This window comes from Chiloscyllium plagiosum, chromosome 5, assembly GCF_004010195.1.
Source record: "Chiloscyllium plagiosum isolate BGI_BamShark_2017 chromosome 5, ASM401019v2, whole genome shotgun sequence".
Taxonomy (NCBI): Eukaryota; Metazoa; Chordata; class Chondrichthyes; order Orectolobiformes; family Hemiscylliidae; genus Chiloscyllium; species Chiloscyllium plagiosum.
Window position 1 is genome coordinate 47,346,252 of NC_057714.1, and position 26,437 is coordinate 47,372,688.

General features: G+C 38.7%; 1 protein-coding gene across 1 annotated transcript in view; it reads right to left on the reverse strand.

The window, feature by feature from the left end:
• sema5a (sema domain, seven thrombospondin repeats (type 1 and type 1-like), transmembrane domain (TM) and short cytoplasmic domain, (semaphorin) 5A) overlaps window positions 1–26,437 on the reverse strand; it is a 293,417-nt gene that overhangs the window by 254,892 nt on the left and 12,088 nt on the right. The gene's annotated exons all lie outside the window — the stretch shown is intronic.

A 26,437-nucleotide genomic window follows, 5' to 3' on the forward strand; every position in this document is an offset into this window, starting at 1 on the left:
GGATGATCCCTGGAATGGTAGGTCGAACATATGAGGAACGGCTGAGGATCCTGTGATTGTATTCATTGGAGTTTAGAAGGTTAAGGGGAGATCTAATAGAAACTTACAAGAAAACTACATGGCTTGGAGAGGGTGGACGCTAGGAAATTGTTTCCGTTAGGCGAGGAGACTAGGACCCGTGGACACAGCCTTAGAATTAGTGGGGGTAAATTCAGAACAGAAATGCGGAGACATTTCTTCAGCCAGAAAGTGGTGGGCCTGTGGAATTCATTGCCGCTGAGTGCAGTGGAGGCTGGGACGCTAAATGTCTTCAAGGCAGAAATTGATAAATTCTTGATGTCACAAGGAATTAAGGGCTACGGGGAGAATGCGGGTAAGTGGAGTTGAAATTCCCATCAGCCATGATTGAATGGCAGAGTGGACTCGATGGGCCGAATGGACTTACTTCCGCTCTTATGTCTTATGGTCTTATAGTATTGGGCAGAATACTGGAGAAAAATCAAGCCCATATTCTCAGTGGAATAAAAATGTGCATTCTTCACCAATTCCATTACAATATGAAAGGAGAAAACATATTTCTACAGTATTACTTTATTCCAATATATGTGGAATTGATTTTCCTGTCCCTGAACAAAGTATTTAACAATTTATAACCTGATTGATGTTTTGTAATTAGATCAATGGCAGAAACAAGATATGATAACTATCTTCACATAAAGAGCTGGACATATTCCACTTGTGGTTTTGTTACGTATTAGTCATATTTTCAGCTTCACTTGTGGAGATAACATCCAGTCAAAACAATATACCTGAACCAGGATATCACCACTTGTTGGCAGTAAACAGTCAAATAGGAGAAAGTGAGGACTGCAGATGCTAAAGATCAGTGTGGTGCTGGAAAAGCACAGCAGGTCAGACAGCATCTGAAAGCAGGAGAATTGATGTTTCGGGCATAAGCCCTTCATCAGGAATTCCTGAGAGATGATATAGGTTTTATGGAGCATGAAGTCGAATCCATTTGGATGGATATTAGGAATTCCAAGAAGAAAACGTCACTGATAGGCGTAGTCTATAGGCCACCAAATAATAACATCACATTGGGGTGGGTAATAAATAAGGAAATAACTAATGCCTGCAAAAATGTTACTGCTATTATCATGGGGGATTTTAATCTGCAGAGATTGGTCAAACCAGCTCGGTCAGGGACCCTTGAGGAGGAATTTGTTGAGTGTATCTGTGATAGTTTTCTTGAACAGTATGTAATAGAATTGACGAAGGAGCAGGCTATCCTAGATCTGGTCCTGTGTAATGAGACAGGAATAATTAATGGCCTCATAGTCAGGGATCCTTCAGAAAGAAGTTATCAGAGTATGGTTGAATTTAAAATACAGCTAGATAGTGTGAAGATAAAATCCAAGACCAGGGTCCTGGAACTGAATAAGGGGGACTATGATAGGATGAGGGAGGACCTGGCTAAAGTAAGATTGGAAACAGAGACTTTATGGTATGACAGTTGACGAGTAGTGGAGGATCTTCAAAGAAATGTTTCAAAGTGTTCAGCAAAAGTGTTTTCCAGAGAGCAGGAAGGACTATAAGAGGAGGGGTAATCTGCCATGGGTGTCTAAGGAAATAAGGCAGGTTATCAAAGTGAAATAGAAGGCATACAAAGTGGCCAAAAACAGCAGGAAAATAGCAAATATGACATTAGTGTTTAGAAAGAGAAGTAGACAAAAGATGGGGAATTATAGACCAGTGAGCTTAACCTCTATAGTGGGGAAGATGCTTGCATCTATTATCAAGGAAGAAATAGCAGGGCATCTCAAAATAAATTGTCCTCTTGTACAGCCGCAGCCTGAGTTCATAAAGGGCAGGTCATGCTTCACAAATCTTTTGGAATTCTATGAAGACATTTCAAGCAAGGTGGACAATAGGGACCCAGTGGATGTGGTATACCTAGATTTCCAAAAGGCCCTTGACAAGGTGCTGCACATGAGGCTGCTGCATAAGAATGCATGGTGTTAGGGGTAGAGTATTAGTTTGGATAGAGGATTGGTTGACTAACAGGAAGCAAAGAGTGGGGATAAATGAGTGCTATTTGGCTGGCAATCAGTGACTAGTGGTGTGCCTCAGGGATCGGTGTTGGGACCACAATTATTTACAATTTATATAGATGATTTGGAATTGAGGACCACACGTACGGTGTATGGTGCAAAGGTTGCCAATGACACTAAGACGAGTGGCAGAGCTAAGTGTGCAGAGGACTGTGAAACTTTGCAGAGGAACATAGATACATTGAGTGAGTGGGCAAAGGTCTGGCAGATGGAATACAATGTAAGTAAATGTGAAGTCATACATTTTGGTAGGAGTCACAGCAAAATAGATTATTACTTGAATGGTAAAAACTTGCAGCGTGCTGATTTGCAGAGGGACCTGGGTGTCCTTTTGCATGAATCGCAGAAGGTTGGTCTGCAGGTACAACAAGTAATTAGGAAGGCAAATGGAATTTTGTCCTTCATTGTTAAAGGGTTGAGTTTAAAAGCAGAGAGGTAATGTCACAGCTGTACAAGGTGCTGGTGAGGCCACACCTGGAGTACTGTGCACAGATTTGGTCTCCTTACTTAAGGAAGGATGTACTGGCACTGGAGGGGGTGCAGAGGAAGTTCACTAGGTTGATTCCAGAGTTGAGGGGGTTGGCTTATGAGGAGACACTTAGTAGGTTGGGATTATATTCATTGGAATTTGGAAGAATGAGGGGGATCTTATAGAAACATATAAAATTATGAAGGGAATTGATAAAATAGGTTGATTCCAGAGTTGAGGAGGTTGGTTTATGAGGAGACACTTAGTAGGTTGGGATTATATTCATTGGAATTTGGAAGAATGAGGGGGATCTTATAGAAACATAAAATTATGAAGGGAACTGATAAAATAGAAATAGAGAGGATGTTTCCACTGGTAGGTGAGACTAGGACAAGAGGGCATGGCCTCAAGATTAGAGGAAGCAGGTTTAGAACTAAACTGAGAAGGAACTTCTTCACCCAGCAGATTGTTAATCTGTGGAATTACTTGCCCAGAGAAGTAGTTGACACTACTTCAGTAATCACTTTTAAAGCTAAGATAGATACTTTTTTGAAAAATAAAGGAATTAAGGGATATAGTGAAAACACGTGTAATTGGAGCTGAGTCCAAGAAAAGATCAGCCATGATCTTATTGAATGGCGGTGCAAGCTCGAAGGGCCAGACAGCCTACTCCTGCTTCTAGTTCTTATATTCTAAAGACATTTGCAATGAACAGGTATTTTAAATTTAAATACTGGGCATAACGATTTCAGCTCTCTACAGCTTAAGTCCTGTGTTTAATATAACTCCACAAAATGGTTCTCCTAAAAATGTCAGCAGGAAACAGTGGAAGATAATGAACGGCACCCTTACAATTAAAATATATTTAAGCTTTCACAAAACACTTGCTCTCATAAATGACTTTTCTTTATATGAGACAACCTAATTATGAACCAGAATTTGCTTTGCATATCTGTATAAATCCATTCAATGTTAAAATATTCGGATTAATTCACTGGAATGGAAAGCCTTTACCTGATCAACACAGAAATAGACAGGAAACATGGATAATATATGTCATGGACACCAAAATGGCACGGTAAATTATTTATCTCAACTAAACAAGCTGATTTGTAAAGATGTAGCACCACTGATACGTATAAGCATCTTTAATTCAGATGATGTGAAACTGGAACTTCTACTCAAGTCAATCTGCTGTTCATTTTGTTTCACTCTGCAATGACTAAATTTCAACTGTGATTTAATATTTTTCTTTACTCTCGACGTACAGAACGTTATTCTAATGGACGATTGCGCTGGGATTGCTGTCACAAGTAGACTAGTGTAATTGTATTGTTAGTAAATATAACTGTGTTTATGAGTTTGGTAAAACGGGCAAGACAGCAGGTCATTTTATCTTTAATAATTTAAAGTGTATATAATATTACCAAGTGATCGGAAGAGATGTACAATGCAACTGAATCTATCTCTCCTCTTTTACACCATTGGCCAAAGTCAAAATTATATTCTAAACAAAAAACCAAACAACTGTGGATGGTGAATCTGAAACAAAAACAGAAATTCCTGGAAAGCAGATCTGGCAGCGTCTGTGGAGAGAGAAGGAGTTAACATTTCAATTAACGAGTTCAGAAGAAGGGTCTCTGGACCCAAAACATTAACTCTGTTTCTCTCTATACAAATGTGCCAAACCTGCTAAAACAGCAATTTCTGTTTTTGTTTCAAAATTGTACTATTTCATATATACTTATTTTCTCCCAACCATGATATTGTTTATAAATTTGTTGACTGACAACTGCTTTCGTTCAAGAGGGTTGACAATCTGCCTCAGAAATTATCAATAACAAGTTAATGTGAGTAATAAATGCAGCAAAACCAGCGATAAATTCGTAGCAGCAAATGACTTGGCATGGGCATATACTGCACTGGCTCTATTTTCGCAATTTCCAATGTAGAGTAAACTGAAAGTATTTAAAGAGGAAGTAGATAGTTTTTTTTTTGAAATATCAGGGAGTTGAGGGCTATGATTAGCTGGCACAAAGTGGGCCTGAGGCCTGGGTAAGATCAGCCATGATTTTGTTCAATGGCAGGACAAGTTTAAGGGGCAGAATGGCTTGTACCTGCTCCTATTTCTTATCATCTTATATTCTTAATAGCAAGACGAGGAGCCAGTAACTATCAGCATCTGAGCTTTATCCACCAACTGGACATGAAACAACTGAAACAAGTACCTTCCCAACCCTCTGATACCAGTGGTGGATGGTTTTGAGTGACTGGATATAACAATGACTGAAACTGGAAGTTTACAAACCGCACAATCACAAAAACAAACAATAATGATTTTAAATCAAAGAAATGTAAATGAAACATAATACATTTATTCACCAACCAGATAGCTTCATCCTATTTGAGATGTAAGCAAATGGATTGTTGTTAAGGTGACATGTTATACATAAATTACCAATTATATTGTGTCTACTAACAGTGTCTAAAAGAGTACAAAGAAGTGGGAGGTGTAGCGACTGGGGAAAAGAGGTCTAGAGCTTAGGTCCATGCAATACAGCCAGAGTCACCAATGATGGAGCAATTAAAATGAAAATTCAGGAGGTCAGATGTAGATGTTTCAAAAGATCATGGGTTAGAGGAAGTTGTATCGAATGGGGTAGGAGGGTTCAAGGCAATGGAGGGATTTGAAAACAAAATAGATAATTTTACACTTGTGTTTTTGCTTAACCAGGAGCCAATGTCGATCAGCCAGGATAGGGATATGAGCAAAGAGGACGTGGTGCACTTATGACAGCAGAGTTTCAGGAGTGGATGGGCTGAGACAGGACAAGTATCAGGCAAGGTCATGGAGGTCAAAATAGGCAGTTGTAGTGATCATATAGTTATGTGGTTGGAAATTCACCTTGACGTCAAATGTGACAAGTCGTGAAAAGTCTAATTTAGCCTCAAAGACAATTGCCAAAGAGAAAAAGTAGTCAGTAGCCAGGGAGCACTGTTTATGGTAGGGACTGATGAAAATTTGAGTTTTCTCAATGTTTAATTGGAGATAATTTCTGGTCATTCTGTCTTGGCTGTTGGACAAGTAGTCTGATAATTTGGCAAAAGTGGAGGAGCTTAAAGTGATGATTAAGGGGTTGAATTGGGTGTCATCAAGATATGTAAAAACTATTGTTGAATTTTTGCTAGATGTTATCAAATCTCCAAGTTTTGTGGATTGATATTAAATAATATTAATATTAATGCCGACCATTCACACAGTAATATGAATTCAGATCATGCAATTTATTCATGAGCTGAGAGTTAAAATGTGTTACCTGTGGCCAAGTACATAACATGAAAAAGCATGTCCTTTCCTTGCACAATGTCCACAACTATGTGGGAAAACCGACTGTTGTTTTCCAGGAAGACAGGCATTGAAGATGTGGGCTGCACAGCTTCATTCATAAGAATAAACTTTTCAGCATCCTGGAGATTCCTCTCTGTGAGCTTCACAGAAGGACCAGAATCAATAGTACCACACTAATAAAGTAAAAATTAAAAAATGTAAGTATCTATTGGAAATTACAAAGGAACACAAATAAAAGAACAATGAGCAATCATTGAAATTAAGAAGTAATTCTCGGAATCTTCCAGCAGTATCTGAAAAATTACTTCTATAAAATCATGAAAATTTTTATATCAATTGAGTCATAAATACCTGAAAATTAGGATTAGGATTGGAAACAGTTTGCCATGCTGAATTTTCCTGTAACTTGAATGGTCCAGCAAAAGCTTGATTAATGGCTTTCAGATTAAACATGCAGACAGCTGAAAACGCTAAACCATTGCTGTAGGAAATATGCCCATGTATAATTAAATAATATCAACAAATATTACTTTACGTTTTAATATCATTTTTATTCTATACCAGTAAATATGGGTGCAACATCTGAAAGATAAAGATGCATCACGACAGAACATTACAAGCAATAACAGTTGTCTGTTATGAACATTAGAAATAGGAGCAGAGGATGCCATTTGCCTCTCAAGTCTGCTCCACTATTCAAAAGATCAGAGCTGGATTTTCCTGCCTGCCATCCATTACCATTAACTCCTTCATCAAGAAAAACTCTCTCCAACACAGTCTTGAATGTACTTCATGACCAGGCTCCACTGTTCACGTGGGAAGGCCACTCAATATACTAACAACCTTTACAGAAAATATACCTCTTCATCTCTCCTGAATGGGAAACCCCTTGTTCACTAGTTCTAGAGTCCCCCATTAGAGGAAACCTCCATTCAGCATCTACTGTCAAGACCCCTCAGAATCAGACATGTTTCAAAAGATTCCTTCTCATTCTTCTGAACTCCAGGGATTGCAGGTCCAAACTACTCAACATTTCCGCAAAAGACAAACCCTCATCACAGGAATCAGTCGAATGAACCGTCTCTGAATTGCATCCAATGCAAGTATGTCTCCCCTTAAGTAAGTTTACCAAACCTCTAGACTCAGTCTCACCAATGCCCTTTCGAGCTGTAGCAAGATCTTCCTACTTTTATAATCTAGTCACATTGCAATAAAGGGCAAGACTCTGTTTGATTTTCCTGATTACCTCAACGCTTCATTTTTGAGAGCACCCAAATCCCTCTATGCTCCAGAGTTCTGCAATCTCTCTCTCTGTTGTTAGATGGCATTCTGCCTTTCAATTCTTCTTGCCAAAGTGGATGTCACATTTTTCCACATTATACTCCATACACGAAATGTTTATTTAAAACTTAAAACTGCCTATACCCCTTTTGCAAGCTTTTTGATTCTCCATTGCAAATTATTTCCTATCTTTGCACCAGCAGCAAATTTGGTTGCAATACTGTCAGTACCTTCACCCTTAGTCAGATGAAATTCAGATACATCATCATTCATTAATCTGATTGTTACATCCAGAAAAATCTCTAATAAATTTATCAAACATAGTTTCCCTGTCACAAAGCCATGATAACTCTCATTGACACTATTATGATTTTGTAATTGGCCTGCTACTAATAATAGATTTCAGTATTTTCCAAACTACAGATTTAGGCTAGCTACCTCATACAAAAGTGGGTAATGTTTTCATAGTCACTTACATGTTAGTGGTGAAGATTCCAGATAGGATGTCTTGCTCAGGTAAAAAGAAAGTACTTATCACCTCCTGGTAATAAAAAGGAACTACACCAGGGCGAGAACAATTTAATCGAGCTTTCATAAAGGTTGTCCAGGTATTCTCCAGGATAAATTGCCCTCCAATATCATTTTTACACATTCTGGCCACTCTGGGGAAAATATTTATTCCACAGTCAATTTCTACTGTATACTCCCAAAAGAAAAAATACGTGAATGTTCCAATTTCATGAGATGACACAAAATTTGGTTCTGCAAAAAAGTAACAAAAATCACAGTCATTACACTTTTTGGACATTGTACATTTTTCTGTAGCTCCTAGAGTAGAATTATTTTTCCATTCAAGTCACATCATTATATAAAAACTAATATAATAACAGTTACAAAATTCACTTGGCATAATCTCAGACACAACATTGTCATTGTGTCCAATGCTGTCTTACAATGTTGACCATACCCAAGTTTATGAAGTTAGTAAGGGGACATTTACTTAGCATGAGTCAAAGTGGCACAATGATTAATGTGGCTGAACCTTCAATTCCTGCATTAACAGTTCCCAGGCAGCCCAAGTCACATGACACTGAATAAAAGAGGCCAACTGGAAAAATGGCAACAATAAAACAAATTCCTCGATTTGGAGGTCCAAGCCACATCTCAGTCCCTGCACACAATTTGTTTTTAAAGAAGATAAATGAAGGCCCTTCCCCCTTTACAACCATTAAAACTAATGAAGATGATTGAGATATGCCCCATTTAGCCTTTGACATCTTTCCAGGGTTCGAACAAATGAACAAATTCTGCCTATTGATGATTTTTGGAGCCACTGTGCTTTAATAAGCACAATGGTTTGTCAGGGCTAACTTCAGAACTAAAATATATAAGGTAAAATAATATTCCCAGTATGTCTTATGCTGAACTCATGGCAAAGAAGTAAGAGGGCCTCGTACTATTAACACCAACGTTAATTTTGTTTATCAAGTAGTGAATTTTGCTAAGTTGCAGCACCATGTTAAACTTGGGCAAACTGAGAAGTCTGTACTTGGCCATTGCCATATACATGTTGTCTGCCCCTGACAATATATGTTGCAAAGATCCAGAAAGAAAATGCTGGGTGCAACAGAAAATCTGGTGTGCTAACTAAAAAATAACTTAACACATGAAATAATTAACTGATAATTGAAATAGCCAATCCCTGAAATCTCAATATACTGAAGTGAAACCAAAATTTCCCCAGTGCATTAATCCCACAGTAAATTGTTTTATCTATCTCATGAACAAATAAAAAATGGCTTTAGACTAAATATGAAAAATTCTAATACCCACATTGGTAACATACACCACAATCTGCACTATTACTCAATGCCCTATTTAGCTGATGCTTCCTTCCTACGGCAAAAATAATTAAGTTGTTAGTTGGCGTAAATGTGGCTGCTTAATGCAGGTGTAAACCACCAATATAGCAGGTACCCCTTGTAATTGGTTGGAAGGATGCCATAGCTTGAAAGTTTCAAGTTGCAGTCATCATGCTGTCAAAGTAAAGAACATCTACATCCTGTTTGCTCATTATTCTTCAGCGGATGATACAATTTGACAGCAGCCACTTTTCAATGCAGAGGTCTCCTGTGAACTCTCCAGGTAATTGTGGGAACCTCCAACAATGTGGGTCTGAAGTAACATAATGTATTCATTAACCCTTTGTGAACTTCCCTTTTTGGAAAAACAGTACAATGCATTTGGAACTCCCAAAGAAATATTCAATCTCTCACTTTTGTACAGCAGGGCTTAAATAAGTAGCAAATAAGAAAGATGAATTAAAACATTAGCAGGAAAAAAAATCCAAAAAAGCAAAATTAACAACTAGTTGATTGACTGAATTAATCAAAATGGAATTAGAATTGCAAAGAAATTATAACATAGACGTTTGGCTATTTAAAAGTGTGAAAACTGACACAGTTTAGCAAAGATGAAAGGAATTATTGCAACCCACTACTCCTGATGCAGTAATTTCATGTGCTGTAATCATTGCACAATTGAAATTTCTAGTCTAAAGACCTTTAACAACAATTAATACTGCCATTTTACTCAAGTACCAGGATTTGCAGTTTATATTGACAGGGGGCATACAGACTTTTGCTTAAAGCTGGAACATTCAGTCTGAATATTTTCTAATTTAATTTCATTTTGAATTTTCATTTTGAAATATACCCTCTACATGCTGGAATTGGCACATGTTGGGTCCCAAACCATCGCTTGGAAAATCAGGCACCATGCTATTCAATTGTACTAATTCCCTGGTGGAACGGCCTCAGAAAACGGATCCTTGTATAAAGTTGCTTGAGTTTTCCAACCAGTATTGTTCCAGTAATATTCAAAGGCTTTAAGGATCATTAGGTTCATAATTTTTTTGTATTACACACTGATACCACAAGAGTCTTTCCCTGTCGCAGCTCACCATTCAGCCATTTTGAGTTGTATTGAGCCGTGCGCAGAGGAGGAAGCCCACCCAGGCTTCGATAGATGCCAACGTCTCTTGCTAGGAAATCCATGGCTGTGGCAGCATACAGTTCTCCAGTGGATGTAATTAGAGCAGTGAAAGGCAGATGTGGATTGTATGGACAGCGAGCCATGCCACTGATGCCATCATGGATTGCTGTCAAGTCAGTTAGCTGCAGAAAGTAAGCATTTCAATAAAAATGTAAGAATTGACCACTTTCAACACATTTTAACATTCTTGATCATAGCAGTTCCACTCTGCAATAGACATGTTCCAAAGTGTCAATGGGCACTCCTTTATACCATTTCAGATAGTAGCTACCTGTGTAATTAAACTCTAGGCTTCATATTGTTGCTTGTGTACAAAGTAGATGTTATAGTAGGGATTCTATTGAAGTACATGAAAATACACTTTAAAAGAATAGCAGCTCTCCAAAAGTCTCTGACCACTGGTGGCAGCCCCAGGAAGCAGCAGAATGAGGATGGAAAAGAAGTGAATTTTATGGGAATCTGGGCTCTGTCCCTGTAAGGAAGAAGTGATCAGCAGTAGCTGTGCAATGCATTAGCTGGTCAGAGTGATAAGATAAGGAAAAGTCCCATCACTCAAATTTCCCTTCATTCACTGCTTTTCAGCAGGACTGCAGAGACAACTTGTATGCATAGTTCAATTCAACATTTGTATTGCATTGCAATCTTCAGTTACAATATGGTCCTCATGTTTAAAAGAGCATTTGATCAATTAAATCTAAAATAATCATTTCTGTTATATACCTACATCCTTTTGTTAGGGATGGGGCTAATAATGCTAAAGGATACCAAAGGAAAGCACACTTGCTCACATTTTTCCAATTGCAGATAGCAGTCATGGCCATCTCCAATTCAGATCTAAATTCAGAAAAATACACAATTAACCAGTGCTGTAACTTGAATTTCCAAGCCAACCACACTAATGGAAATCTGTCTGATAATTCAAGACAATCTTGAGTCATGGAAACTTCTAAAACAAATGTCATTTTGGTCTTCATGGTTGACACAGAGACCAGAGTTTTTTTGTTTCATAAATGCTTCAAAAAAAAGAATAATATGTTACCTAATCTGTCAATCACAATTTGACTTTCAACACAGAGAAAGTTGGGATAAAAGATGGCAAAACTATTTGCCAAGTATTAAATAACTGCCTTCAAGTAACAAACTCTTTAAAAATGTACATAGGGCTAATTACTATCAACTTGAAGGAAATAAATTCTTATTCCTAACCATTTTTAGTGGTAACCTCTTTGAAAAACTACCCTAATGTCAAGAAAAGGCAGTGCCTATTATTTTCTAGTTAAAGCAAACACAATCCCAGGACCACATCAATTTCCTCATGGTATACTGGATTATATTATCTAGCTTTTTACAACAAATCCATTGCTAACCCTTCTAGATTTAAGGACAATAGCCATATTATTTTGAATAACATTGCTAAAAAGACAAACAGTCATTGGGACACCAATTTATATAGGAGATGGTGATCTTGTCATTGAGATTATGCTGAATCTGTTAAGTGACAATCTTAGCCAGTTGATTACTTCAAACCAAGCAAGTAGCCTCTGATTGGTCAAGATGTTGCCATGGGGAATGCAGTAGGATTTGTAGTCTGCATAATCCTTTCTCAATGCAATAGGTGTAAGGTATATGCAAGCTTCTTTAGCATACACAGAAAGGTTGTGCTTCTGTTCGCCGAGCTGGGAATTTGTGTTGCAGACATTCTAGGTGACATCCTCAGTGCTTGGGAGCCTCCTGTGAAGCTCCTCTGTGATGTTTCCTTCGGCATTTGTAGTGGTTTGAATCTGCCGCTTCCGGTTGTCAGTTCCAGCTGTCCGCTGCAGTGGCCGGTATATTGGGTCCAGGTCGATATGCTTGTTGCTTGAATCAGTGGATGAGTGCCATGCCTCTAGGAATTCCCTGGCTGTTCTCTGTTTGGCTTGTCCGATAATAGTAGTGTTGTCCCAGTCGAACTCATGTTGCTTGTCATCTGAGTGTGTGTCATGTTGTTTCGTGGCGCGTTGGTGTTCATGGATGCAGATCATTAGCTGTCTTCCTGTTTGTCCTATGTAGTGTTTTGTGCGGTCCTTGCATGGGATTTTGTACACTACATTGGTTTTGCTCATGTTCTGGGTATTGGGTCCTTCGTCCTGGTGAGTTGTTGTCTGAGAGTGGCTGTTACTTGGCGTGCTGTTATGAGTCCTAGTGGTCGCAGTAGTCTGGCTGTCAGTTCAGAAATGTTTTTGATGTATGGTAGTGTGGCTAGTCCTTTGGGTTGTGGCATGTCCTCATTCCGTTGTCTTTCCCTTAGGCATTTGTTGATGAAATTGCGGGGGTATCCGTTTTTGGCGAATACATTGTAGAGGTGTTCTTCTTCCTCTTTTTGCAGTTTGTGGTGTTGATGATCCGGTGTGTGTTCTCTATTTCTGTGTTTTTAATGATTACAAAGGTGTCATTTACATATCTGACCCAGAGACTCTTTTTTTATATAGAAAGGATTTTTGAGACTTCTGTGTTCCTTGTGCCAAAAACCTGACTAATCAGAGGCTATCTGCCTGATCTGAGGTTAATCAACAGATAAGACCAACAGTTAATAAATCCTGATCCATGCCAACCATTATTCAAATAATCAGCACTTTTTTTCCTATACTATATAAATTGGTGTCCTCTGTCAAAGATTAGGTTCTTGTGTCCCACTCCTGATGAATGCAAGATGAAAGGCTTTGATTTTGTGTTTCTTTTTAGTAAGCTTTAAATTCTGTACTAACAGGCAATGAGATCACATAACCTGTATACAACCAGCTGAAGAAGCTGGAACTCCCTATGACACACTTTCTTAGCAAAGAAGCAATTAAAGAGGATTCATCTATGGATGCCAATGCCCGTAGAACTGTAAGGAACAACCTGAATGGTATAAATTCCCAGATTCTGCTTCACATTCTGAGCCTTCTGTTTCATTGTTTTAACATCATAATTTTTATGAATACATGTAATTTTCCTAATAATTAAATCACTCATGTTGGTATCACCCCATAAATCACTTCAACTGCTCTGTCATGGATCAAAACATTGCCAGATGCCATTGACAAAATTACAGTCATATGTTTATATTTGTACACCTTTTTCGCCTGTTCAAAATGGATACACAATTAAAATAAATTTATTCTGTTTTGAACTAAATTTCAAAGAAATGACATGAAGATTGAAAACAAATCACATCAGGTATAGTTTTGTGATATATTATAAATGTAAATTTAAATGATGTATATTTGAATGTAATCAATCACAATCTCACTTCATTATAAACATGTAATTTAAAATGCAAAGAACAAATTACCGGCCGAGAGGTACATATTGGATTAAATGCATTCGTGCCACAAGTGAAGATCTTGGTGCTGTTTATGAGGAGCACCCGGATATAATTCTGACATTCCTCCTGAAATGAAGTTTTAATACAAATGAAATCACTAAAATATGAAAGTTTTAGCTTGCATTCCATTCTTTCAACTGTCATATAATGGCAGACCACAATGAAAATTATTATTATGCGATTTAATGAATTGAAAAAATCACATCTCAGTTATTGGCACTGACTGAATCTTTAAGATTTCTTTCTTTATTTGTAAAGATGGTACATTCACAGCAATTTTGGTATCATTCAGTGAACATATCAGGTTGTATAGAGGGTTATGTGGGTGTTTTATGTAACTGAGATGGATTGACAGTAATCAACATATATTCCTGATACCCCAATGCTAATTTGATGCTATAATAAAGCTGACTCAAAGCAGATCAAGGATGCAAGAGATCCTTAGTTCAAAGAAATAAAGGAAATGGGAGCAGGAGTGGTTATTCAGTCCATCAAATCTGCTCCAGCATTCAGGATGGTCATGACTGATCCTTGATCTCAACACCATAATTCGGCCCTCTCCCCAGACCCATTCCATTAGCATCTAGGAATTGATCAATTTTTTTCTTAAATATACTCAGTGACTTGACCTCCACAGTCCTGGGTGGTTGAGAATTCCACAGGCTCACCACCCTGAGTAAAGCATTTTCTCCTCATCTTAGTCCCAAATGCCTACTCCATATCCTGAGACCACGATGACTAATTGTGGTCCCCCAAGATGAGGAAAATATCCTGAATCCAGTCTGTCCAACTCAGTCAGAAAATTATATGGTTCAACGCAAATCCTTAACATGCTACTACACCGTTGTGAATATGGGCCTAATCGACCCAAACTTTACTCATACAATAATATTCCATCTCAGGAGTTCCATCATTTTTATGCTTTACTTGGAATAAGGGTAACCTTTACACCCCAGTCAGTTGGCAACAGTTTATCTTCACCTGTGTTAGGGCTAAAGCCTTTCAGTCAAAAGAATTTGAATTTACGCAGTATTGAGTTTAAAATGTGGCATTTAAAAATACAGCTCACTGTGTAAAATTATAAACTTTGGTTTTGAAACTGTCATGGTCCTCCAGTTCTTCCTTTGCTGTATCTAAAATAGCTTCACCCAGTGTGCAATCACAAACTTAGTTTGTTTTAAAGGAGTGAAGTATTGTTATCCAAATGATGAAGAAATTAAATTTCGGTTTGAGGGAAAATCAAGAAGAATATCAAGTATTACTTTCTATATATAGCTAATTACAAAGGATGAGATATTTAGACAAGTGTTGAATGCCAATGATAATTATTTCAATACAGACCTGAAACCACTGTACCCAGATTGGAAACTAGCTCTTACATTAACATATTAAGAAGCGATGCAGCATGGGTACCCCATAACAGGTGCTGATATATTTCTTCTAAATTTTAAAATTTCAGAAATGTTACAATCATAAATGGTTGGTATGCATGGTATTAAAATGCAGTGTGGGGCCTTTCTAAATGTGCCCATGGTTCTGGCTAGAAATTCTTACATGGCTGCTGGCACAATACCAACCTGTGAAGGAGCAGCCTGAGCTCCCACTCACCTCACAGTACAAAACATTGCCTTATTCCCTACAGCATAATCACCACCTACCTCCGTTTTTCCTTTACTGAAACAACTCTTTTTTGATGTTTCATCTGGAAGCCATTCCACTCTCTGAAGAAAGGAGGAGAAATACCACAAGGTTACAATTAAGGCAACATCCGGCTCAGTAACACATTTCTCAGAGACTCCGCTGACTGTATCCTGACCAATGATTGCTGTAATTATGAAATATCTCATTGACTTTGTGAAAAGTAATGCCACAAATTTAAGGTAGCCACATACACACATTGAAAACACTTCAAATTAATTGATGCAATGGTGTGGTGTGACAGACTTCATTTATTGACATCAACAAGGACTGCAAATAGATGTCCTTTAATTCCTACACAAATGGCATAGCTGAATATTGCAAGGGAAGTCAAACACAAGTTTTCCAATATATTGCAAATGCAAATGCAAATGTAGGAATCCAATGTAAGTTTAGCACATGGCTTTGTCCAGTGCATGAGGTCCATCCTCCCAGTAATGGAGAATGCCATGAGAACATACTGGTGGTTGATGCTTCAGCTTCCATTGCAAACACCGAAAAATATTTGAATTTTAATAATGGGAGCTCAGACACAAGCCATGAAATATCTACTAGCTGCCATGTGGACTCAGACCACTGCCATCATGGCTGCCAATACCAACGCCAATGAGCTTTCATTGTGTCACAGCTGTGTAGAAACCTGTCCTACAATAACTTCATGGCATTACTGGGATCTCCGCTCCCACAGAGAGGCTGACACTGCTTCTGTGAAAAAGGCCAGGATTTGTGTTCCCAGCACTTGCTACTCTTCACGCTTGTGGCCGAAGTGGGTACTGCAGGTGCTGGAAATTAGAGTCAAGAGTAGAGTGGTGCTGGAAAAGCACAGCAAGTCAGGCAGTTCCTCGGATGTGTCAAGGCAGTGCAATCTAAAATTCGACACTCAAGGTCAACTTGCAGGTATCCTGCAAAGCCACTTGCTGTCTCCACCTGTAAAGGTCAGCACCTTCCAGGAGCCACACTGTAGGCACTGAAGTAACACACCACAGGAACACTAGGGCAGATAAAGACACCTAAAATACAGTCACAAATAGAAGGTACAAGGGCAATTAGTTGGGAACTACTTGGAACATTAGATGTTGTTGTGGAAAGCTTGTTTAGTCACAGCTTTTATGTCAACATTGCCACTGCGGGGAATAGAGCAATGGTCCATCACAGGAAGATGGTTGAGTGGAGAAATAGTGAACAATGGTGCTTTGGGTTTTCATGAGGGAGAACTGCAGTTTAATGGTGTTCTCATGGAATGACCATCTGAAAAGTGGATACATCAGCTGCCTCCTCCTCTCCTCCCTATGTGCAAAATGCTAGTGACAAGGCAGGTAACCAGGTTTAACAGAATACAACACACCACCAGGAATCAGGCCACATGGTCCAAAGAGTCCTGGACTGCTTCTCCTGAGCAGTGATGACAGCAAATTGTTGCTTCCTGTCTCTGATGACCTGCTCAAAGGTGCGCCTTGTTGCTGGCCATATATGGAGAAATTGTGGAGCTGATTCATCAACCGGCTGGACAGTGAATAGCCCTTACCCATTCAGCTACCTTCCAGTTCAGCATTCTGCTGGAAGGATTACTGGATCAGTGGACTGGCACAGAATGAATGTATCATGACTGTTTCCAGAATAAGGTGCATTCTCTAGCATGATATGCTGGATGTGGTCGTACAACAACTACAAGTGAGTGGTACACTTTGTGGTTTCAATACATTTCCTATTGAGATGCAGCTTCCATAAAGTCAAGTGGGTGCAGGTCACGACACCTCGCTTTATGGGGAAGTCTGTTCTCCTGAAAACATCATGGGTGTGCTTTGCCTGCTTCTGGTCGTCTGGAGAAAACCCTTTTCTGCACACAAAGCTTTGACGATCTTTTGCATTCAGAAATGGCTGGAGATCTGGAGACGTTTGTTGTGTCACCTGCTCCAATCTGGCAGGATCCACTGGTGAAAACAGTCTGGGCCGTGGTCAATGTGCTGCTCGGAGAGTGCAAGTTCCAAGGAGCGAAGCACAGGCACTGAACCCAATGCCATTGGCCTAGATGCAGGGAGGAGAAACACTCTCTAAAGACCCTCAATAGGTAAAGCCTCCTGCTGAAAGTTCTCCCCTCCTCCTCTGTGGAGAGACTATCTTCTTGGTTCTCTCTGCTCCATATCTCTGAGGTGGGCAGGAGGTCTCCTGTATTGTCGAGCTGTGTTCAAGCGAAGGCATTCACTATAGAGATGTTATCATGAATGACAGGTCAGACCTCCTATTATTTTTGAATGCTGACTGGCATCACATTTTGCTTACTCCCATACCTCTGACACTCACACAAAAGGGCCTTTTGTGGTGCTGTGACAGTGTTCAAGTCCCACCTGCTCCAGAAGTATGTCATATCATATCAGAACAGTTTAATTAAAAACACCCAGACTGAAACCATCAACAACATGACTAGAGGTAAGCACACAAATGGTATCACAGACATTATTTTCATCTAAACCACCTTCCCTAGCAGCATAACTACTGGTGCTCAGGAGACAAATAGCACTTCAAACACTGAAACTGTTTGATTGAAGCCTCTAAAACACGTCCGAAGAAGGACACGAAATACTAACCCTGTTTCTCTCCAGCATTTTCTGTTTCAATCTCTAAAATACTTGCTCATGTATTTAATATTTAAAATAAAGAAAGCAATGTATGTTTTATTCAGCATGCTTAGTCAAGGGAGTGAAATAAATCAGCCAGTCCTCCCGACCCTCACCACTAAGTCAATAAACACATCGACTTAGATCCTGTCTACCTCCCCTTGAAATAAAGAACTATAAATAACATCACCCACTTTAAGAAACCAAGACCTGTAAATAGAGAGGAGGGACATATCACCAGCGCTTTACCAGAGACTCTCACTGATGATGTTACCTAGTATGGTGACGAAACATCTGAAAACAAACCTTCAAGCTCAGCGAGCTAACTTACACGCTAGAGGTAGTTCTCCTGTAACGTGCATTTCGCAAACGGGATTTGGCTGCAATGCGATTTGTGAATTGCGGACTTTTTTTTATAAAGTGAACTTTTGTTTGCTGTTATGTGATTCTGTTCCCTGTATTACCAGCTGGTTGTGATTTACTCTGCCAGCACATCTATTGCATGTTGATTGTTGGCTGCATGTGTGTATTTTCTTGTTTCTATCTGCAACTAAGGTAGGGGAAGTGAACATTGGAATATTTTGCTGGAACGCTTACTGAGACCATGCATGGAGTTGGTGTGGTGGGGCTGAGGAGCAGAAACACAGAGAGAGAGAGAGTTAGGGGGCAAAAGAAGGTGCAAATACAGAGATGTCCAGCAACTGTTGGAGATTAAGCAGGACCTTTTGTTAAGCAGAGGCTCAGTTGCTGGAGTTTTAACACATAGCAACTTTACAAGGGAAGGGAGCCCATGTGTGTGGAAGGGGTGAGGTATGAAACTAAGGATGGACCACTGGTGACCTTCATCTTTCCCCACCCCATGCATTCCCAAGTTATGCCTGATCCAAGTTCACCCGGTCTCTGTTTGAATAGGGAGTGGGGAAGGATCTCAGAGTCTCAGCCCCTCATTCTCTGAAACCCGAGTCCCATCAAAACCTCTCAACCCTTCAGCGACCCCCTCAAAAAAAAAGGATATTTTACTTGCACCAAAAAAATTACTTCTGGAAGTTACACAAAGTTTAATGGCAGAGAGCTGGGTTTGAGATAAACTCCACTCCACAAGGAGACAGAATACAACTATACATTGGGAAATTTCACTTTAACTGACCAGAAATGGACAGATTCACTAAACTGGTGTCCCTAACCCTGTATTTTCTGTTGCACAATTTTCTATAACACAACATGGCAGAGGAATGCCACTACCGCACTATCAGTGAACAACCTGTATATCTAATTCAATCTTTAGGCTCAGCTGCTTTCTGTAGCAGAGACGTCCACAGGTTCATCACCCTTTCCTCATCTCACTCTTAAATGGCCGGCTAACTATCCTCAGACTGAAACCCCTTGTTCTGAACTCCCTGGTCATTGGGTGTACGTAGCTTTCTGTATTTTAATGCCTTGTCAATGTTAAAAGTTACCAACAGGTCAAAATTAACATAATAGAAACAAATTAATATTCCATCTGCTTGCTCTGAGACACTTAGCATATACAGTACAAGGCCCATTTCCACAGATTCGCTTTCCACAGTTTCAGTTATCCGTGATTTATCGCGGCCCGAAAATATTACATGGAACATTCCAGAAATAATTCCAGGGGACTGCCGGGGAGGTAAGTTTCCCATATAAATGATAGAGTTCGCTACTATTCACAGTTTCGGTCATGAAACGTATCACCTGTGGATAAGGGGGGGGACACCTGTATTTCACTATTCATCTCGACAATCCTACTGCCCTCAATGAAGCGTATGTGGTTTCCATTTCAGCTCAACACTATATAGGATTACGATGACACAGACCAAATTATTTATCAGACTATAATTAAAAATGTGTAAAAACTGCACACTTCAATCAATGTTTATATCACTTAATAGTTGTAATTATAAGAGATACTATCAGTTGCAGATGTCAGTAACTGCCCCTTAATTGCTACTATGTTGTATTCTCTACACCTATAATGTTATTTTGGTATACAGCCAAACTTTCATTCTGAGGATACCCAATTCTTTGAAGCTCTGTTTCCTTACTTCCATATCAACTTATTCAACAGCATCTTTTCAGAAGATCAGTACATCTATGTAATCCACATTTTAAACTTACATCTCTATCTCTACCCCTTCATAATTAATTTTCTCAATCATTATGACTATAATGGTTCTCACCAGCTAGTCTACACTCAATATACAAGTTGCTTTGGAAGAAATTGTATCTATGAGTGGGTAAAATGCACAGCACATATATTTTATTCATGAAGTTAGTTGTCTATTGTCCACCATACTACAGGAGGCTTGAATATAACATCTTCAATACAGCATATTTAACTACAACACATTGGTGATAATTTATTTCAATTTCCAGTTAATTATGAACATATTATAGCCCCATCCTATCAATAAACACTTGTATGCACAATTATCATCACTTGCAGCACTTAATGCAACACAGGCCTCATCCATATCAGAATGCAATACTCTCACCCAAGGTTAATTTAAATATCACATAAATTTGTCCCCCACTAACTGCTTTGAATAAGCCCTGAACTCCATGCACCAGTTGGGTGTGTGTGTGTGTGATACTATGCTTGTGGCTCATCTACACACCTGGTCACCTCTTCAAAAATTCAAACTAGTTGTCAGACATGGCTTTCCTTAACAAAGCCACACTAACTGTTCATGCTAATCCCTGCCTCTCCAAGTGTAGATTAATTCTGTTCCTCAGAATTGCTTCCATGTATCTCCACCGCTGAGGTCAGACTGACTGGTCTGTAGTTTCCTGATTTTTCTTTTCCTACCTTCCTGAATAGCAATACCATATTGGCTGTCTGCCAATCCTCTGGCACCTCTTCTCACTAGTCAGCTAATAGATAATAATAAGGTGTAAATGCATGCAAGTAGGCCCCCACATGCTCATTAGCAAAATGTTCATTTCACTGTTACCATCTTCGGTGGAAAATCAAACTCTTTTACTTGATATTGAGAATTCCATCTTTCTGATTTTGTCATCATTCAGGGCTGAAGAGATTCAGTCCATAAAGTTATACAATCATCAAACAGCTTGGCAGATTTATTTAAGAAAATAAGGTTGTTGGAATGACATTAAACAGCAATATTAATCTGTTATCAAATTTTATTATAATATTATCAAATATCAAGTCAAATTTTATTCATTGATTTATTTTCCCTTTCACTTGAGCCACTGTTTCATCCCTATCTTGTGCTGACCATAATTATTTGTGCAATTCTTCCAGTTACTTTCAGATTAAGAATGAAGAGCCTTCGGTCACAGGTCAGGGCACTATCAAGAGTGTAGGCAGCCACAAGCCAAGAGTAATCAACAAGTAATCATGAGGTATCAAAAACCAAAGTTAAAGGATTGATGTAGGAGAACGAATAAGTAAGGTAATTATAAAACTGGTGAACAAGGCATAGACAGGAAGAGAGCGCTATGGTAGGAAAATGCCACATTAGATACAAAACCAGTATCTTTTTGCACAATTAATACTTAATCTTCTTAACTAAACCTTCATGATGGAAGGCAATCTCCAACCACACTGGTTCTATCGGTTCTGAAAACGTCTCTCAAATTTTCTCTCAATATTTTTCTTCTCCAAAGAGAACAGGCCCAACTTCTCCAATATATCGACATAATTGAAGCTCCTCGGGCCCCTAGAAAATTCTTGTGAATCTTTTCTGCACAATCTTGAATGTTTTCATGTTCTGACAGTGTGACGAACAGATCTGGACTCAATTTTCCACGTGAGTGTGAAGCAGCTTATTTTACACTTTCGTACTCTATCCCCCCCTAATGATAAAGCCCAGGATGCATACTCTTTATTAATCACTCTCAGAACTCATCCTCTCCCCTTCAATGAGCAGGTCCTCTGCTCCTACACAGACTTTAGAATTGTATTCTATATTTTCTCCAGGTCCAATTGTACTCTTCAATCAAAATTAATCACTTCACGCTTCTCGACATTAAATTTTATCTGCTATTTAAATGGCCATTTCACCAAACTATATACAGTATGTCTTTTTGAAGCTCTACTCTGTCCTCCTCATGGTTCACCATTTTTCATGCCAGCCACAAATTCAAAGGTGGTGCCTTATTGTCAGTCAGAATGTATATCAGGAACAGCAAATGTTTTAATACCAATTCCTGTGACACTCCTCCATGCTGAAAGAGAACAGTTCACAGTAACCCTTTGTTTCCTATTACTTTTCAAAGATTGTGTTGCTGGAAAAGCACAGCCGGTCAGGCAGCGTCCGAGGAGCAGGAGAGTTGGCATTTCAAGCAAGAATGACTTATGCCTAAAACGTCAATTCTCCTGCTCCTCAGATGTTGCCTGACCAGCTGTGCTTTTCCAGCACCATGCTCTTAAACTCTGATCTCCAGTATCTGCAGTCCTCACTTTATTCTTTCCTGTCACTTGGTCAATGTCATATCCATGTTGCCACTGTGCCTTTTAATTCCATAAGCTCTAACTTTGCTCTCAAATCTGTTGTAGTGCATTGTATCAAATGTCCCCTGGGAGTCCATGTACACCACAACAGCATTACCTTCACGGTTAATGCAAGCTAATTAAAGATTATTTGCCCTCAACAAATCAATGCTGGCTTTTTAAAAATTAAACTAATTATGTGAGGAAAAGATAGGTTATCCTGAATTGTTGTTTTCCAGAAGTTTCCTAACCATTGAGGTTATCACAACTCATCTGTAGTTGTTATCCTGGCATGTTTCTTTGAACAAAAGTGTAACATTTGTCATTCCCCAATGCTCTGGCATCAGCCCTGAGTCTAAAGGAAGCTGAAAAATTAATGTCAGTGCCATTGCAATTTCCACTCACACTATTTTAGTATCATTGGATACAATTATCTGTCCTTGATGCCTTATCCACTTATCAACTCTTCCATGTTTCAGTAGTGTTTTCTAGAATTCAGTTTTATGATCTTCAACAATGAATTTTGTTTTGTCAAATCTTATTGATCAAATCATAACCAGTGAATCATTTGCAATAGCTTCCCTTCTTGCTTCCACAGCATTACCTCTGATGTGCTCCAAGTATCTATCTTTGGTTCCATTCTAATTCTGATCTACATGTTTCCTCTTGGCAGCATTATTCAAAAGCATAGCATAATTTTCATGTGTACACTAATTATACCTGCACTGCCACACCACCATCTCACTCAATTCCTCTACTGTTGTTATGTTTCCAGACAGCTTTATCCAAGATCCAGTACTGCATGAGCAAATTCTTCTTCCAATTCAATATCACGAAGATAGAAGCCATTGTTTTGATTCCTTCTTAAACTTTGTTCCCTAGCCACCAACTCATTCCTAGCAATTCCATTCTCTTTGGCAACAGTCAGAGGCTGAAGTCATATTTGATTTGAGGTGAGTTCTGACCATATATTCATGGTTAACTCAGCCCTCCTATTTCCACCTCTATAACAAAGCCCAACCTGTCTGCTACTGAAACTCTCATTCATCCCTGGACATAACTATTCCAACACACTCCTGGCTGCTCTCCCACATTCTATCCTTCATTAAATTTGAAAACATCCAAACTTCTATGTATGCACAAGCTTAGTATGTGCTCTACGCATGTCGAGAGGGAGGGCTGGAGGGGCTGAAGGAAGTTACAGAAATATGGAGGGGTGTACAAGCTGGAGAGGGAATAGAGATAGGGAGGGATGTACAGACTGCTCATGACTTCCATCACACCAAGTCCTATTCTTCTATGATTCCTGTGCTTGCTGGCCTACAGTTGTCCACCGATCAAGCAATGTCTTCATGTTAAAATGTGCATATATGTTTCAAATCCTTCCATAGCCTTCTCCCTCTCTATTTCTGCACTGTCTTCCAGTCCCACAACCCTCAGGAATTATATTAATTTAACTCTAGCCTTTTTAGCATCCCCGATTTTAACCGCTCCATCGCTGGTGATTGCCATTTCAGTTACCTTCATTCAAACTCTGAAATTCCGTCCCTACATCTCTCCCACTTTCCCCTTTTAGGACAATCCTTAAAACGTAACCAAGCAGTTAGTCATCTGGCCTCTCCTTCTGTAATTGGGTCATATTTTATAACAAACTACCTTGAAATGATTTGTTACGTTAAAGGCTCCTTATTTTACTATTTTATATTACAAGATCACACAAGGCAAATGAAGACGAGAGAAGACATTCATATTCTCACATTTATTCATACCTTGAGTGAATCTAAGTTTTCCATACTAACCCATCTGGAATGTTTATACTGAATAAAGTATAACTTGGAGGAATGCTTAAAGACATTTTCAAATATTCTAATGTACTCTTCAAAGATACTCCAAGCTATATCTTTCTTTTTCTCCTTATTAAACTATTCAAAATGGTGCTATTTGTGGCAACAAATGAAGACTTTTCACTGTATTTTATTATATTTTTACTGTAAAATACACATGACAAAAGAATCTAAATCTAAATCTAAATCTAAAGGGATCAACAAAAGCATATATTTTGTGATCAGGACATTGACAGGGACTCAGAAATGGGAAGGCAAATAAGCATTTGGATTTAATAGCTTCACACAATAATTCATCAGCAATAATAAGAGATTGCTAAGTAGTTCATTGCAAAGTGACCACTTGAGGCTTATAATAGACAAGAATATGTAGGAGTTAGTGAGAATTGCAGATGCTGGAGAGTCAGAGTGGCTAGAGAGTGGAGCTGTAAAAAGCACAGCAGGTCAAGCAGCATCAGAGGAGAAGGGGAGTTAACTGTTCATCAGGACTTAATATTTAGAATTCTTCCAACCCTCTCCATTTTATTTGCTTAAAACCTATTACATCACTCGCTTTTCTTGTCCTCTTACAAATTAATTTACATGAAAAGTAAAATCAATTTCTCTCAACAAAGATGCTGCTCACCTTGCTGAGCGTTTACAGCATTTTCTATTTTCATTTCAAAAGTTCCAGCATTTGCAATTTTTTTTAAAAAAGTACAATATGTTTTCATTTAACTTTAGCACAGGCCAAATGATTGAATGGGTCACATGACGTTTTCTGTTTCTGTATTGAGATGAACCCAAAGCGAATTTAAATTCCTCATTGTACCAAGAACGATTTATCTGTAAATATTAATATGAGCTACAGAGGTAGATGTAAAACCAATCTTCCCTCGACCTTCAGGGAATGCATGGAGCAACAAATTCAGACTCCAGATTCGTTCACAGATCTGCATCAGACCCTGGAATACTGTGACTGAGATACAGAGGGTAAACAGAAATGCTCATTTCCCTTTCGGGAGTGAGTGAATTTCTCAGAATTACCAATTTTCATTTTCCTGATCCTAAATCAGTTTAGGACTTGCTTTTAAGATATCCATAGTTATAAGGGTGACTGAAAGTAAATGAACTTGCATGCAAGTTACAGCACATTACCTCTGAATAAATTACTGCAATAAACTACTGCAACATGACAAATGCAGCTTTGTGTGAACAAACACAAACACAACAGACAGGTCTATGAAAGCACAAACTCTAGCAAACAGAATCCTTTATGGTAATTTAAATTTATTGCTTCCTTTAATCATTAGGAAATAGCAATATAGTTCTGCTGTTCCTTCAATGAATACATATACATAGTGGTATTCAGTCAAGCAGACAAGGATAAAATCAGATTTAACCTTTGGTCTATGCTCACTAATCTCACAAAGTACTTTCAATATTTTTATCATTCTAGTTCTGTAGTTAGAAGAATTGGAAGTTATTTATTTTTCTTCAGTTTTTAAATATCCTCATACTGATAAAACAATTGATATATATAAGAATTGTTGAAAAATAATAACTTGTGTGTAGTGATTATTTTTTGATTTCAATTTAGCTTCTATAGATCTATATGGAAGAAATGAATGTGGAAAAGAATACTGCCACCTGGTGGATAACTGCCTTCACAGCATGGCCAATAACTGGTTTAATTGTTATTAACCTTTTGCTTTCAGTCAAAATACAAGTATCAAGTGATGAAGAATCAACAGAATGAAAAAAAAGAAAACACTGGAAACAATATCAACACATTCCTGATTTACTTCCTTCAGGAACCGAATGTATAATAATTCTATAAAACAAAATGCAATTTTAATCATTCAGAAAGCTACCAAAACAAGAAACAACACCTGGGGTTAGAATTTCATTCTCTGAATACAGTAGGTTCAGAATGGGGTGTGCCATGAATTTTGCACTACTAGCTGGTGTGCCAGACAGACTACTGGTACATTACTGTCGCTGGTCTATTTTTAGTGAGATTGCTTGCTGGAATGGTAGTGAGTGGTAGCTTGCTGCCAGTGACAGATAGTCATTAAGATAAACTAAAATACCAATTGAGGGCACGCATCATGTGGGCCCCACCAAGGCTGCAATGATGTATGGATGGAGGCAGCCTCCCAGTGACAGTCGCTGGAGGCACGGAGGCCTCCTTTAACTACCTCTCCTTCCATCCCT